Source organism: Heterocephalus glaber, unplaced genomic scaffold, assembly GCF_053883595.1.
Source record: "Heterocephalus glaber isolate CG9 unplaced genomic scaffold, H.glaber_assembly_v1.0 deba00000943, whole genome shotgun sequence".
In the NCBI taxonomy this organism is placed as follows: Eukaryota; Metazoa; Chordata; class Mammalia; order Rodentia; family Bathyergidae; genus Heterocephalus; species Heterocephalus glaber.
In genome coordinates this window covers 8,336,501-8,353,221 of record NW_028258175.1, presented here as the reverse complement: position 1 = coordinate 8,353,221, position 16,721 = coordinate 8,336,501, and the positions used below count along the sequence as shown (strand labels likewise).

The 16,721-nt window shown below is 46.4% G+C and overlaps 2 long non-coding RNA genes across 4 annotated transcripts; both read left to right on the top strand.

The window, feature by feature from the left end:
* Positions 1-1,906: 1,906 nt before the first annotated feature.
* On the top strand, positions 1,907-7,096 carry LOC147828657 (uncharacterized). 3 transcript variants are annotated; one of them, XR_015450471.1, is made up of 3 exons: positions 1,907-2,003; positions 2,679-2,774; positions 6,661-7,096. It is a non-coding gene; the product is annotated as an uncharacterized LOC147828657 (long non-coding RNA). The 3 variants fall into 3 exon arrangements; XR_015450473.1 differs by having other exon boundaries at positions 2,658-2,774; XR_015450472.1 differs by having other exon boundaries at positions 2,655-2,774.
* Positions 7,097-9,801: 2,705 nt separating this feature from the next.
* LOC147828656 (uncharacterized) lies at positions 9,802-13,878 on the top strand. The gene is made up of 3 exons (XR_015450468.1): positions 9,802-9,969; positions 10,516-10,613; positions 13,426-13,878. It is a non-coding gene; the product is annotated as an uncharacterized LOC147828656 (long non-coding RNA).
* The last annotated feature ends 2,843 nt before the right edge of the window (positions 13,879-16,721 follow it).

Genomic DNA, 16,721 nt, shown 5'->3' with positions numbered 1-16,721 from the left:
CCCTCTGGGGTGGTCAACATGTTCTGGTGATATTGATGATGGTTATATGGGTGTCTATGAATCAGCCAGAAATCAATCAAGTGTACACTTGAAAAGGGTAAATTTTACAGTACATCTTTGTTTGTTTGTTTGTTTTTGGTACCGGGGATCAAACTCAGGACCTTATGCTTGCGAGGCAGGAGGCAGAACCACTGAGCTAAATCCCTGGTCGTACAGTACATTTTTTAATTCACCCATTATGAGAAAAATTTATGTTTGCAGAATCAAGTTAGAATTTGTCATTTACAAACCATTGTATCTGGAGTTTTATATAAATTCAATATTTACTCTCTCCAAATACTGTAGTGTGTCATGTAGTCTAGGCTGGCCTTGAACTCACTCTAGCCCAGGATGGCCTTGAGCTCTTGCCTCAGCCTCCCAAGTACTGGGATGACATTTGTACTCCACAAAGGCAAGCTCATTATACAACATATATTTTATTTTATCTTATATATGAACAAGATGCCTCGAATCTTCTCAGAAATCTCACACTGAATGCCTCTACATTGCTTCTGGTTGATCTGCTTGTAACACAGAAACGCTGACATGTTCCAAATATACCTGCACAGCCAGGTGTGCTGGCACACACCTGGAACCTGGCACTGTGGCGTCTGAGGCACGAAGATCCCCTCAAGTTCAAGGTCAATCTGGACTAAATTAAGAAATCATGTTTCTTTTTTGTGGCACTGGCAATTGAACTCAGGTTTCATACTTGCTAGATTAACACCCTATGACTCAGCTAAATTGCATATCTATTTTTTATGTGTGTGGGGGAGACAGGACCTCACTATATCACCCACGCTGGCCTCAGTCTCCTTGCTCAAGTGATTCTCCCACCTCAGCCTTCTGAAGAGCTGGGAACACAGGTGTGAGCTGCTGTGTTTGGCTCTGCTATGAAATATTTTGAATATAATCTGCTCTATTTAGTCTGTGAATGAGCAAATAAAAACACCTCTAGATTTACCTCCCAAACATAAGCACAATTATATATTTCATTAATTTTTTTTTTGGAATACTGGGTATTGAATCCAGTGATTTCACACCAAGCTTTATCCCCAGACCTTTTTCATATTTTATTTTGAGACAGTCTTGCTAAGTACCCCAGGCTGGGCTTGAACTTGAAATTCTCCTGCCTCAGCCTCCCAGAAAGCTGGGATCACAGGTGTGCACCACCATGCCTGGCTGCACAATTAATATTTTCATACAATATCATTCTATGTAGGGATATTTTTCAATTCTAATCTACATTTTCTAACATCCTTGTAATGAAATTATTTGGCAGTGAACAAACACCAGTCCTCCTCCATGCGCCCCCTTAAGCGATTTCTGAAGGAGCACAGAGAGCAAACAGAATCCCTGCTGGGGCAGGTGATGGCCCTGAGCTTTGCACCCCCAGGTCCCAGCGCAGACCGCTCAGCTGGGCTTAGACACGGGGACCTGGGAATCTGTGCAGAAGTTTAGCCAGGGCCCAGCTGGTTCCTGTGCTCAGGGAGGGTGGGGAAACGCTGGGCTAAAGGGCGTGGGCTAAAGGGAGCGACTCAGTAGGAACATCTGCACCAGTGCCCAGCAGGTGAGGCCCCTCGCAAATGCCAATCAGCAAGCACCAGATCTCTCATTTCCTGCTTATTTCATTTATAAAAATATAGGACCCTCAAGTCAGCAGTGTGAGCATATATCCCCAATCTCTCCTTATTACAGTGTTTTTAATGTCTATACACGAATTGGGGCATTTACATTGGGTGAATAAAGGAAAAACCTAACCTGATGTGTGAAAATGCCTGTTGTGAGAATCCAGGTTCAATTCATTACTTGATCAACAGCCTAATTCCTATAAATTCCACCCAGAAGCCTGCTGTCTGCTGTTTTCTCTGAGGACATTTCGTCTTGCAGGGGTTCTCTCTGTTTTTTCAGGGGAAACTATTTATTGTGACGTTTGTTTACTAAAAAGCTACCTGTTTTACCAGGTAGAAAAACAACCATTTCTCTTTTTCATGTAGTAGCTTACTATTTTTTTTTCTAAAGTCACTTAAAAATGCTTTCTGAGATGCTCTTAGGAGAGATGTATATTTTTTTTGAGTATATTATGTTATAATCTGCATTTCTTTAGGGACAGAACTTTTCCTTGTAGCCCTTGACTATTTTTCTATAGGCTGTTGGACTTTTCTTCTGAATTTGTAGAGGTTTTTTGTATTTTAGGCATCTTGTATTTTTATCCATTAAAAATATGATAGTTGTCCTAATTTAATGATATCTTGTATTCTAAAATACTTTTTTCCTTTATGATTTGGCGTTTCACAGCTGGCTACCAATTTAAAAATTCTCTTCTGACTAAGCTTGTAAGCTTTAATTCTGGTCTATAAGATAATGTAATTATACCAGGGATTTAGCTCAGTGGTACTGCCACCTGCCTTGAAAGCACAAGGTCCTGAGTTCGATCCCTGCTACCAACTAAAAAACAAAAAATGTAATTGTTGGCATCTAAATGATCACATAGATTATTTTATACATTTATATCACATATAGTGTAATATATAGTATGTGAAGTGAATATATCTATGTATATATATATTGTGTGTGTATAATGGGAGATGGAAACCAAGGCATTTAATTTCCAGCAGTTCCTTTTCATTTTGAGATAGTCTCACTAAGTTGCTAAATTGCCCAGGCTAGACTCCAACTTGTGATCCTCCTGCCTCCCAGAGTGACTGAATCACAGGCCTGTGCTACAGGACCAGGTAAGAACACTACACAGTTTGATCAAATCGGTATTTCATGATCCGCAGCTATGGGAAACGCTAGGGTCTTCTCCTTGTGCTTCCTTCAGTGAGTGTCACTGCCCGATGTGGGGCCGGGATGCAGCCTGCATTTCTTCCCTTTTTCCCTTGCGGTGCTGGGAGGAGCCCAGGCCTCCTGCACACCAGCGAAGCCCCTGCCCTGAGCCCCAGCCTCGGCCCACAGCCTCCATGGGCTCCTGTGCATCTTTGTCACAGATGGAAACACAGGGCCCTCTGGTCTGTAGACAGAAGAGGGAGGAGGCTGAGCACAGCGTGGCCTGGTCCTGGTCACAGACACAGGCGGATGTCACAGTGCTGTGTGTCTGTGTTATTTCTGCAGAGCTGGAAAAGGCCTGAGCTCTTGCAGTGGGGCTGGGGAAGCAGAGAAGGCAGAGCCAGAGGCACTGCCCAGCAGGACGCTGTGACAGCCCCAGGGAGTCCCAAGGAGCCTGTGGACTGGGGGTGAAGATGTCACCCCCACCCCGAGCCAGTGGTTCTGCTTCAGATCCAACAGAAACCCCAAGTCAAATAGGGGTGCTGGGGGGACAGCAGGGTGCACAGTCAATCCGTGTCCTGGAAGAGGAGGTGGAGGCTGGGCAGCCTGGATCTGAAGGCCCGGGACACAGCCGATTTCAGACTGGGAGGTTTTCACCTTTGGGAACATTTGTGTGTGATTCACCAGGTGAGCGTCCCTAATCTGAAGCTCACACATCTGACATGATTCAAATGTGAAATCTTTTGAGCACCAATAAGATTTTGGAATCCGAGATGCACAACCTGTGTGTGAAAATAGCAGGGAGCCCCCAAATGACTGGGGAGGGGACCGTCACCGACTGAGTTTCAGAACCTGCCCCCGAGCCCTCTTCTACAGGACAGCGACACCCACGTGTGAGACAAGTGCAAGAGGCACAGGACAGGGACAGGCATCCTAAGCGGGTCTAGGTTCTTAGGGAAACGGAAGCCCAGTGTGGTGTCCCCTGCCTGTAACGCAGCATTCTGGGATGCGGAGGCAGGAGGATGACGAGTTCTGCACAGTTTGGGCAGCTTAGTGATTTAGTGAGACCCTGTCTCAAAATGAAACATATAAAAAAATTGCAAAGGAACACCAAGACCCGTCCTAAATACCAACAGCATTTGGGAGTAGACATGGTGGTCCATGCCTGCAATCCAGCCCTTTGGGAGGCTGAGGCAGGAGGACCACAATTTGGAGCCCATCTGGGAAATTTAGGTACTTGGTGAGATGCTGACTTCAAAGAAACAGAGGAAAATTAATATGATAATCATTTTTCAAATTAAGGCCAATAAATCATTCAGTTTGGATGTCAGGATGTTTGGTAATTCTTTTGGCAAACAATATAGATCCATATTTCAGGCAATGAACAAATACTGGGAAGACCCAAGATCTGATGACTTTGGGAGAGGAAGGCTTTTTCTCCTTCCTGAAGTGATGAACAGTGGTAATTAAAGAGTAAGCTGTGCTCTGCTGTCACTCAGTAAAGGGATTTTTCTGTTTGACTTAAGTAAAATGGCAAATTTGTAAGGTGGTCATTTCACCCATCAGCAGAGGCTCAGTCTTTTCACGTGGGTGCCCATGTGTTGCAAAAACACTAAACTATGCAAGGATGGTGGCCCACACTTGCAAAGTCAGCTACTCAGGAAGCTGAGGTAGGAGAATCAGAAGCTCATGCCAGCTAGGCAACTGGGAAAGACCTGCTTCAAAATAAAAAATAAAAAGGGGTGGAGATGTAGTTCAAAGAGAAGGCCTGGGTTCAATCCCAAGTACTGCAAAAAATAAAAAATAAATGTAATAAAATGTAAAACAATCTCACCCAGACTGTGTGTGATGTCAGAAGACTTGCTAGCCTTCTGGGAGACTGAGACAGGAAAATGGCAATTCTGAGTATTTTTGTTGTTGTTGTTCAGTGCAGAGGATTGAACTCAGGACCTTCTACTTGCCAGGCAGATGCAACACCACTGAACTACATCCCCAGCCTAAGTTTGAGTATTTGAGTTTAAGTGCTTCCCCAGCCTAGTAAACTTAGTGAGACCTTGTATTAAAATAAAAAATAAAAAGATATTGGGATGTAGCTGAATGTGTGAAGGTCCTGGGTTTAATCTCCAATACCAAAAAACTGAAAGAAAATGAAAGGAAAAGAAAAAATATCCCGATCAAGAATCCCGCTTCTCTGTTAAAATACAACCAAGGTTTTCTTTCAGGTAGGGGGAGTGTTGTTGTCTTTTATTGAATCAGGATGTTGCTATGTAGCAAAACCCACTAGGTAATCAAGGCTGGCCTTGAACTTAATGTGATCCTCCTACCAAGTGCAGAGATTACAGACTTGCACTGGGGTGCCAGGCACAAACCAAGATTTCATTAGTTTGGTTGTCCATTTAGGTGTGCAGTTTACATCTATTGCTTTCTAAAAATGGGATCTCCAGCAAGAGCCTCCGGGCAGTGTGTATCTGTCTGGCAACCCCTCCCCACCATGGGCTTTGCTTCTTCAAACTTTGCACCAGATCCTCTTGCTGGCAGAAGACAGGGCAAACATTTCCCTTGGGCTGCTGGCCAGACTTCTCCTTCTAAGTCATGTTTTTAATCTTTGACTGTGAATTTCATGACTTGTGTCTAAAGTATAAAACTTGATGATCAAGAAATGATGATGCTTCAGGAGGCAGCAGAGCCTACTTCTTTTTCAGTACTTGAGGGGTTGAAGCCAGTCTTCCCATTGAGCCACCAGAACTATTTTATTGCATTTTTTTTTTTTTTTGAGAAAAGTTATCTAAGTTACCCAGGCTGGCCTTGAACTTGAGATTCTCCTGCTCAACCTCTCAGACACCTGGGATTACCCTACTTCTTTAAGTGCCATGAACCTAGTACTCTGTTTTTTGAAATATTTCTTCTGGAGGTCTTGGGACAGCTTCCTAGAATTTTGTACAGATTTTTTTATGGGTGTGGTGTCAGGTAAAAGGGCCAAAGACCAAGACCAGACCAGGCCACAGCAAGCCTTTATTAGGGGAATAGATGTGCCGGGCTGTCTCTGAACAAAGGAGAGACAAAAGCAATATGGCCGGGGCAGGGAGAGTCTTTTATAGAGACTGGGGTGGGGTTTGTAGGGGCTGAGGTGGGGTTGAGTGAGGTAGTGACTAGGGAATGGAGGAGCCGGTGATGTCACTAGGTGGTAGGAGGTGAGCGAGTATTAGGTTACTTTCTAGGCGGGAACAGGGGCATGCTGGGAAGAAGGGTTTATTCTTTGGTGGGAGCAACCATCTTGGCATGACGTCACACAGGGGAGGGGGCAAGGCACCATAGGAAGAGGGCAGCTACTATACATAATAGCTGCTGAGGTGGTGGGAGACCTATCACCAGGATAAGTGGTCTTCCATTCAGCTGCATCCCCAGGCCTGTAAAGATGTATTTTAAATCATTAACTACAATGCCACCAGGCATGATGGGACATGCCTGTAATCCCAGCTACTGGGGAGGCTGAGGCAGGAGGATCCTGAATTTAAGGACAGCCTAGGCAACTTAGGGAGGACCTTCACAAAATAAAAAAGGGCTGGAGATGCAGCTCTGGGGTAGAGGGCCCTTGGTCCAGTCCCCAGTTTGGGTGGTTGGGGTACAGTGACCAGTTCCGGACTTCTGAGTCTCCTAGGAAAGGAACAATAGTGTCTCCTAAAAAGCCAGCCCTTTGAACTGCACCCTCAGGATAGTGGAGAGGGTGAAGCTCTGATTGCAAACTCACAGTAGGTGCAATTCTCAGCCAGGTGAAAGCCTTCTGCTTAACCTTTTGGTGTTTCTGATCTGTCATCTTTTTTTTTTTCCTTCTTCATCCCTTAACCTCTGCAGCAAAACTACACCATCTACGAATGTTTGCAGAGTGAGAATCCAAGGATCAGTCTGCTAAGGAGAATGTGGGAGACGTCTAAAAACTGAATGCTTCCTCCTTTTCTGCATGGTATCTGTGGCTGTGATTTTAGGAATTGTTTTCACTTTAAAGGGCCACCCTCACCCCGTGGGCACGGCTGCTGGAGTAACGCTGATAGTTGCTGGCCTGTATTCAGTCTTCCAAATGACTCTGATGGCTTGGGCCACGGCTGAGTTGAAGCTGAGAGGCGTGGACCCAGAATTTCAGATCCTGCATCCCTGACAGTCCTGGACAGGAATTTTCAGAGATAGCTGGACCTCCATGTGTCTGTAGTGAACTGTGATCTTGGAACCCTGCTGGCATGTTGAAGTCTTTTAAATATTATTTTTAAGTACAAATAAAATTTGCCTTTTGAAAGTTTGTTTTCTTTTTTTTTTGTCTGATAGTTCCTGGGACTTGAACACAGGGAAAGCCGAGCTGCATCTGCTTTGAAATCAGTAGGAATCCTGACTTCCTTTTTTTTTTGGTACTGGGCATCGAACTTGGGACCTTGCGCTTGGAAAGCAGGCAGTAGCACGGCTGAGCTAAATCCTGGCCCCAGAGCTGCAACTGCAACTCTTTGTTTTTTATTTTTGAGACAAGTTCTCCTATGTAGCCAAGGCTGGACAAAAATTTGCAACTCTTCAGCCTCGGTCTCTCAAGTAGCTGGGATTACAGGCATGGGCCACTCTGCCCTCGGCTTGTTTATTTTTAATTTTTTCTTTACAGTACTGTGTATTGAAATGGTTGATTTTTGGCTGAGATATGAAATGATAGCCTAATGAACCTATTATTTTTTATTTTGAGACAAGGACCAGCAAAGTTTCTATATTGCTACCAATTTGAGATCCTTCTGCCTCAGCCACCAGAAGTATTGGGATTACCCATGTGCACCACTTCACATGATCATATTGTATCTTGCACTGGAGATTTTCTCAGTCTTTCCAACATATGATATTTTCCATGTAGGGTACATAAATGTCTGAATTGCAGGGTCAGTGGGGTTATAGGTGCTGCACATATGCTATGTAGACCACACGTTGCTAATGGGAATTTGAGGAGATTGTAGGTGATCCATGGATCCTAAGTCACACCAGGACATGTGTGGGATTTCTGAGTTCTGTGGCAGGGAAGCTGACACGATGGGAAGGAGGTCACAGAAATGCTGGTGGGATTCACTCAGGCCCTGGCCAGCCCGTGTTGGCCATTTGGGACCAGGCAGGCAAATCCACAGGGAAACCTGGTCGCCCTCCTCCTGTCACTAGCCCTGTGGTAGGGACTCAGGTGTGGGCGGAGAAGAGACAGAGTGGAGGAAGGAAGATGGTGTCACCTGCATTGCATAGCAGCAGCAGGAGTCACCCTCGGGCTCTACAGGTCTGTCCTGTCCTCACCACGCCCCCCTCCGGGGGAGGCGCCCTCAGCCGGGCTCCTTGAAGCCTCGCCTTCTCCTCCAGGGCTGGTCCTCAGGATCACTGGCCCGGGCTGATGGCAAACCATTGCATCTGGAATTATATACGAATTGACTAAGGTTTCCCAATACCATACACATATATTTGTAGTTTCATTTTAGCTTTTATCACATAGGGTTTCACTGTCTAGTCTAGGCGATACTTTAGCTTGAGGCGATCCTATTGTGTCCGAGTCCAGAGTGCTGAGATCACAGGCAGGAACACCACACCCAGCTCATCACATGTCATATATTGTTTTCCATCATAATTATATAAAAATAAGACATCTTGAATGTTCCCAGAAATCTCTCACAGAACATCTCTGCATTGCTTCTAGTTCATCCTCATGTCACACAGAAACACTGCCATGTTCTAAATATGCCTGCCACGGCCAGGGGCATTGGCACACGCCTGGAACCCCAGCACTCTGGAGGCTGAGGCAGGAGGATCACCTCCAGTTTGAGGTCAGCCTGGTCTACACTAATGAATCATGCCTCTTTTCTATGATGCTGGCAATTGAACCCAGTGTTCACACAGCCTAGAGAAACATTCTACCATTGATCTGCATTCCTAGTGATTGTCTCTTTCCTTTTTGCTGTCTGTGGGGAGATAGGAATCCCAGCATATAGCCCAGGCTGGTCTCAACCTCCTGGCTCAAGTGATCCTCCCAGCTCAGCTTCCTGAAGAGCTGGGACCACAGCTGTGAGCTGCTGTGCCTGGCTCTGCTACTAAACATTTTGAATATAATCTGCTCTACTTCGTCTAAAACATGATCAAATAATAATACCTATAGTCCTCACTGCCAAGCATAAGCCCCAGCAGTATTTTATTGTATTCACTACTTCTGAGGCACTGGGGTTTGAACCCAGTAGTGTCACAATGAATGACATCCCCAGGGGTTTTTTCAGTTTTTATTTTCAGTCAGAGTCTTGCTAAGCTGCCCAGGCTGGGTCGCACTTGCAATCCTCCTGCCTCAGCCTCCCAGCATGCTGGGATTACAGGAGTGCACGACTATGTCTGACTGTGCAGTTAATATTTTCATATAATATTATTTTATGCAGAAGTATTTTTCTCTTCTACTCCCATTTTCTCAGAGATCTACAATGAAATTATTTGGCAGTGAACAAATGCCAGTCCTCCTCCATGCGCCCCCTTAAGTGATTTCCCGAGGAGCACAGAGAGCGAACAGAATCCCTGCTAGGGCAGGCGATGGCCCTGAGCGTTGCACCCCCAGGTCCCAGCGCAGACCGCTCAGCTGGGCTTAGACACGGGGACCTGGGAATCTGTGCAGAAGTTTAGCCAGGGCCCAGCTGGTTCCTATGCTCAGGGAGGATGGGGAAACGCTGGGCTAAAGGGCGTGGGCTAAAGGGAGCGACCGCCACTCAGTAGGAACATCTGCACCAGTGCCCAGCAGGTGAGGCCCCTCGCAAACGCCAATCAGCGAGCATCAGATCTGGTTTCCTGTTTATTTCATTTTTTTCTAAATGTACGACACTCAAGTTCACGGTGGGACCCTAAATACTTAATCTATTCTTATCACAGTGTTTTCAAAGGCGATACATGAATTGAGGAATTTACATTGGGAGAATTAAGGAAAAAACTAACGTGATGTAAGAAAATCCCCCTTGTGAGAATCCAGATTCCTTTCATGACCCAATTAACAGCCTAATTCCTATAAATTCCACCCAGAATCCTGCTGCCTGCCGTTTTCTCTAAGGTCATTTCATCTTCCAGGGCTTCTGCCTGTTTTTAGAGGAAACTATTCCTGATATTTGTTTACTAAAAAGCTACCTGTTGTAACAGGTGAGACAATCACTTCTCTTATACATGTGGTAGCTTCCTTTGTTTTTTTTTTTTTCTAAAGTCATTTAAAAATGCTCTCTAGGATGGTCCTAGGAGAGATGCATATCTTTTTGTGCATTTGATGTTACAATCTGCATTTCTCCAGTGACAGGACTCTCCTTTGTAGCCCTTGACTATTTTTCGGTCAGTTGCTACACTTTTCTTAATTTGAGGAAGTATTTCCCATTTTAAGGATCTTAACATCTTGTACTTTTATCCATTGCAAATATAACAGTTCATCCTCACTTAATGACATTCTGTATTCTGAAATGTTTTTCCCTGTCTCTCGGTTTCACACCTGGCTACCAACTTAAAATTTGATTCTCTTGTGATTAATTTTCTAACTATTATTTTTGGTCTCCAATATAATTGTGATTATGACAAGGAATTGACCATGTGAGGTCTATTACGTATTCTATATATCATAAATGTGTTTGTGTAACTGGAGGATTGAACCCAGGGCCTTTGCACTAAGCTACATCCCCAGCTCTTCTTGTATTTTGACAGAGTCAAACTAAGTTGCTAAATTGCCCAGGCTGGACTCCAACTTGTGATCCTCCTGCCTCCCAGAGTGACTGAATCACAGGCCTGTGCTACAGGACCAGGTAAGAACACTACACAGTTTGATCAAATCGGTATTTCATGATCCGCAGCTATGGGAAACGCTAGGGTCTTCTCCTTGTGCTTCCTTCAGTGAGTGTCACTGCCCGATGTGGGGCCGGGATGCAGCCTGCATTTCTTCCCTTTTTCCCTTGCGGTGCTGGGAGGAGCCCAGGCCTCCTGCACACCAGCGAAGCCCCTGCCCTGAGCCCCAGCCTCGGCCCACAGCCTCCATGGGCTCCTGTGCATCTTTGTCACAGATGGAAACACAGGGCCCTCTGGTCTGTAGACAGAAGAGGGAGGAGGCTGAGCACAGCATGGCCTGGTCCTGGTCACAGACACAGGCGGGTGTCACAGTGCTGTGTGTCTGTGTTATTTCTGCAGAGCTGGAAAAGGCCTGAGCTCTTGCACTGGGGCTGGGGAAGCAGAGAAGGCAGAGCCAGAGGCACTGCCCAGCAGGACGCTGTGACAGCCCCAGGGAGTCCCAAGGAGCCTGTGGACTGGGGGTGAAGATGTCACCCCCACCCCGAGCCAGTGGTTCTGCTTCAGATCCAACAGAAACCCCAAGTCAAATAGGGGTGCTGGGGGACAGCAGGGTGCACAGTCAGTCCGTGTCCTGGAAGAGGAGGTGGAGGCTGGGCAGCCTGGATCTGAAGGCCCGGGACACAGCAGATTTCAGACTGGGAGGCTTTCACCTTTGGGAACATTTGTGTGTGATTCACCAGGTGAGCGTCCCTAATCTGAAGCTCACACATCTGACATGATTCAAATGTGAAATCTTTTGAGCACCAATAAGATTTTGGAATCCGAGATGCACAACCTGTGTGTGAAAATAGCAGGGAGCCCCCAAATGACTGGGGAGGGGACCGTCACCGACTGAGTTTCAGAACCTGCCCCCGAGCCCTCTTCTACAGGACAGCGACACCCACGTGTGAACCAAGTGCAAGAGGCACAGGACAGGGACAGGCATCCTAAGCGGGTCTAGGTTCTTAGGGAAATGGAAGCCCAGTGTGGTGTCCCCTGCCTGTAACGCAGCATTCTGGGATGCGGAGGCAGGAGGATGACGAGTTCAGCACAGTTTGGGCAGCTTAGCAACTATGAGACCCTGTCTGAAAATAAAATATATAAAACAATTTAAGACGGACACCGATACCCACCCTAAGTAACACCAAGATTTGGGAGCAGACATGGTGGTCCTTGCTGCAATTCCAATTCTCTGAAACAGAGGCAAGAGGATGGTAAGGTTGGGCTGAGCTTGGGCAACTTAGGAAGACCCTGTCTTTAGTTTGGTCTTGGTTTTTGAGACTAGGTCTTGCTATGTAGTTTAGGCTGGCCTTGATCTCACTAGGTAGCCCAGGCTGGCCTCAAACTCACAGCAATCTTTCTGCCTCAGCCTCTCAAGTCCTGGGATTATAAGTGTGTGCCTCACACCTGGCTGTGAGACCCTGTTGTAAAATAAAAAGAGTGCAAAGGGGCTAGATTCAATCCCCAGTACCGTAGTAGTTAAAGAAAAGAAATGGAAAAACCAGCCTCCTCCTCTATTAAAATCCCATGAAGATTTGAGTGGTTTGGGTGTCCCCTTGGGTGTGCAATTACAGCTGCTGCTTTCTAATAACGGGGTCTCCAACAAGAGCCTCTGGGCAGTGTGGATCTGTCTGGCAACCCCTTCCCACCAAGGGCTTTGCTTCTTCAAACTTTGCACTGGGTCCTCTTTCTGGCAGAAAAGAAAAAACATTTCCCTTGGGCTGTTGTCCAGAAGTCTCCTTCTAAGTCACGTTTTTAGTCTTTGACCTCGAGTTTCATGACTTGTATCTAAAGTATAAAATTGACCATCAAGTAATAATGATGCTACAGGAGGTGGCAGAGCCTACCTTTTTTGTAGTAACTGGGAGGCTGAAGCCAGGGCCTTCTCACTGAGCTACCAGCACTATTTTATTGTTTTGTTTGTTGTTTTGCACTGTTTTGTTTTGAGACAGTCTCTCTCTAAGTTAAGCAGGCTGTCTTTGAACCTGAGATTCTCCTGCCAGAGTGCTAGAATGACTCTACCTCTAGTGCCCTGAGGCTAGTACTCCCTTCTTAGAAATATTCTTTCTGGACGTCCTGGGACAGCTTCCTACAAGTTTTGTACAGATACTTTTGTGTATTTTTGTGGTGCTAGGATAAGTGCTCTCCCATTCAGTTATATTCTCAGACCTTTAAAGGTGCATATTTATTTATTTTTAAAATTTTTATTTTATCCCATTTCTTTGCTCAAAGCTCTCTCCTCTCTGTATGAACAAAAGCTTTGTTTCCCTTTGTTTCCTTCTATTTTCACTTTTTTCTTGTCCCTTCTTTCCTTTTTCCCTCCCTCCTCCTTTGTTTCCCTTCTCATTAAAACATAAAGATGCATTTTAAACCATTAAGAACTACAATGCCACCAGGCCTGATGGTGTATGCCTGTAATCCTAGAACAGATTACTGGGGAGGCTGAGGCAGGAGAATCGAAAAATTATGGACAGCCTAGGCAACTTAGGGAGGGCCTTGTCAAAATAATAAAGGGGTAGAGATGCAGATTGGGATAGAGTGCCCTGGGTTCAGTTCCCAGTGTGGATGGGTGGGTGGGATACAGTGACCAATTCTGGTCTTCTGAGTCTCCTAGGAGTGGAACATTAGTGTCTCCTAAAAAGCCAACCCGCTACCTTTCACCCTCAGGATGGTGGAGAGGGTGAAGTTCTGATTGATAACTCATAGAAGGTGCAAATTCACAGCCAGGTGAAAGGTTTCTGCTTAACCTTTTGCTGTTGCTGACCTGTTACCCTTTTTCTTTATCTTCTGCAGCAAAACATCAGAATGTACGAACGTTTATGGGATGATAATCCAAGGATGAGTCTGCTGAGGAGAATGTTGGAGAAGTCTAGCACCTATGAATACATCCTGCTTTCCTGCGTGGGACTCGTAGTTGTGATTTTGGGAATGGTTCTCCTTGTATTGGGACACACCCACCCTGTGGCTTTTGCTGTTGGAATGACACTGATAACTGTAAGCATGGTTTTACTCGTCCTTACCAGTTTATTGGTTTGGTGTAGAGCCAAGAGGAGCCTCCAGAGAAGCCTGGACACAAACCGGCAAGGAGGGGCTGAGCTGGCCAGTGTTGCTCAGTACTCTTTGGAAACACTCAGTAGTACCTCCCTGTGACTCTATGCCGAATGGTGATATCTGGACCCTTTGGACACATTGAAGCATTTTAAGTATTGTATTTAAGTACTAATAAAATTTGCCTTTCAAAGCCTCTTTTCTGACTTTTTTTGGTAATAGTTCTTGAGAATTGAACACAAAGAAAGCTGAACTGCATTTCCAACCCTTTGTTTTTAAATTTTCAGACTGGATCTCCCTATGGAGCCCAGGCTGGACACAAACTTGCAATTCTTCATCCTCTGCTTATCAAGTATCTAGGATTAAAGACTTGGGTCACTATGTCCCTGGCTTGTTTTCATTAAAAAAATTTTTTTTTCAGTGCTTTGGGTGGAATTCATTGCCTTTTCACGGAAGTAATATGCTTAGGCTATTATTTATTTTTTATTTTCAGACAGGGATTTGCTAACTTTCTAAATTGCCAGCACTTTGCCATCCTCCTGCCTCAGCCACCCATAGTGTTGGGATTACACACATGTGCCACGTTTTGTGTCCAGCACCGGAGATTTTCTCGCTTAGTCCTTCCAACGTGCAATACTTTACACATAGGGTACATCAGTGTCTCTGGAATTTCAGTGTCAAGGGCGATATAGATGCAGCACATTTGCCATGAAGACCACAGGTTGCTAACGGGAATTTGGGGTGACTCTAGTGATCCATTGACCCCTCGGTGTTCAGGTGTGGGACTGCATAACTCTGTAATCATAAAACTCCCCTAGCCCCAACTGTGATTGAATGTGAGTAAATAGATAAAGATGCTTGTTAGTTCCGGGACACTAGATGAGATCTGTATCAGCCATAAGGTCCTAAAGTAAATTATTCAACTCTTTGTTCAAAAACTGATGTTCCAGACATAGAACAATCTACAAAACATCTGCTGACCATCAGTACGTGTCTGGCTAATTAACATACAAATGTAAGACCACTAACCTTTGTTCCCTCTTCTGTAAATTTTGCCTGTTAACTTCCCTGCAACCCCCTATAAAAAAAGCCTCGGACTCTGGGCTGGCTGGCTCTCTAAGCTACTTTGCTTTGGGACTGCCATCTGGCCAGACTAAGGTCTGTTTTACTTTCCAACTTGTCCGGTGTGTTCCTTCCCGAGGGTTCTTAGCTGCAGTCAGCTCCTCGGAGCGTCTGGTAAGGCCCTCGGCCTTACATTCTGGAGGCACTGCTGGGACCCCTGGGTGTGCTTCACTATAGTCAGCTCCTCGGAGCGTTTGGTAAGGCCAGCGGTCTTACACAGGTAGCAGTGCAAGTGCTTGTGAGCTTGAGTCCACATGTCCTTGATTTGGGGTCCTCAAGTCCCTTGGACTCAGAGGTGCCTGATGGGGGCTGTGTGTCCCCAGTACAGATTCCCGAACACCAAGGGCCAGGACAACGGGGCAGAGGAGCTTTGCCAAGCTGAGTGTTTTGATGGAAACTTCCCAGCCAGCAAGGCGAGGACCCTGGGAGGTTGGGTCCATCCCTGGGCCCTGCTGAGGGGGTCCCAGCATTTCTGGTCCCCTAAGCATCCTGGCCATTCTGCGCCTTCTCCTCCAGTGTGTGCTCTGAGGGGGCAAAGCACAGAGGTTAGGAGGCTCACACAGGTTTGTAGCTGACAGTGGACACAGTGTGGCATGTGCTGAGGAGAGGAGAGGGGACCCAAGGCCCTGAGGGGACTTTAATATGCGGGAGAGAGTTTGGGTGGTGGCAGTGGATGCTGTGGACCCCAGGTGTCCAGTGTGGCAGCTACCAGGTGGGAAGGCCAGGGTGACCTCAGGGCTTCCGACCACCCTGATCACAAGGTTCAAGCCTTGGGGTTGGCAGCCCAGTGGGCAGCAGCTTCTTCTTGGAGCTCTTCTCCCGGGTGACGCGTGTCCTGTCAGGGAAGACACTGGCTGGGGTAGAATGGGCTCTAGAAGTTTGTGGACGGAGCAGAGTCTGTGTGGTGTGGAGGGAGGAGCGCCTTGGGAGCACTCAAGGTCACTGCCTGCCACCCCCAGTCTGAGGACCAGAGGTCACAGCCCAGCTCCTCAGGGCATGGCCTGGAGGCGGTGGTGGAGGATGAGATCCCGGGACATCAGGTGAGGGGCCAGAGACACAAGAGGTCTGAGAAGGTGACTATGTTGTGCCCAGATTGTGAAGTCCCAGAGACCACCAGGAGGCCGTTTCCGATGTAAGCACACAAGGGTCGTTTATTTAAGCTTAAGCAGGGACTCTCAACTGTCACCGACACAGCGGATCGAGATTGAGAGCCCTGAGTCCCTAACTAGCAGGGTTTTTATTGAGAATACAACAAGCTTTGGTTATTAGTAGCCAGGTGATTGGTTAATATTCAATACATATGAAGTGTAGGGTTTTGGTTGGCTAGGCTTTGGGGGTCGAAGGGGATTACGTATTGGTTTTTGTGAGGGAGAAAAGGGGCAAAGATTAACGGCCGGTTGTTACATACTGATCGTTAGCAGACCCACTAATGGCCGCATCTATCTTGTGTGGACAGTCAGCTCATTAACTGCTTATCCTACAGATAGTGTGCCTGGAACGCTCTCTCCCCGGGTACACAGGTGGTTGGGTAATAAACTCAGGAATTTCAAGTGGTGAATTCCTAGTTTAAGCACAAATTTGAGAGAACAAAGGAGACGGCTCCAAAATGGAGTCATTTTGGTCCCACAACTATGAGCAGGAAGGGGGACAGGACAAGGAAGGAGGGACGCGGGCAGGCAGAGTCGGGAGAAAGAAGAGACCGGAGGTGGAACAATGGAGACCAATGGATGGCAAACTGCATAGGAGAAAAGGCTTAGAATGGACAGGGAAGAGGTGACGCAAGTGGAGGTCCACTGAATGCCATGAGCGAGAGTGTCATGGTGAGGAAGAGCTTGTGGGCCTATTGTGAGAGGGGACAGTGCCCACAAGAATTGGGGACCGATGGAAATTGGCAAGGATTCATGATGAGAAAATGGATG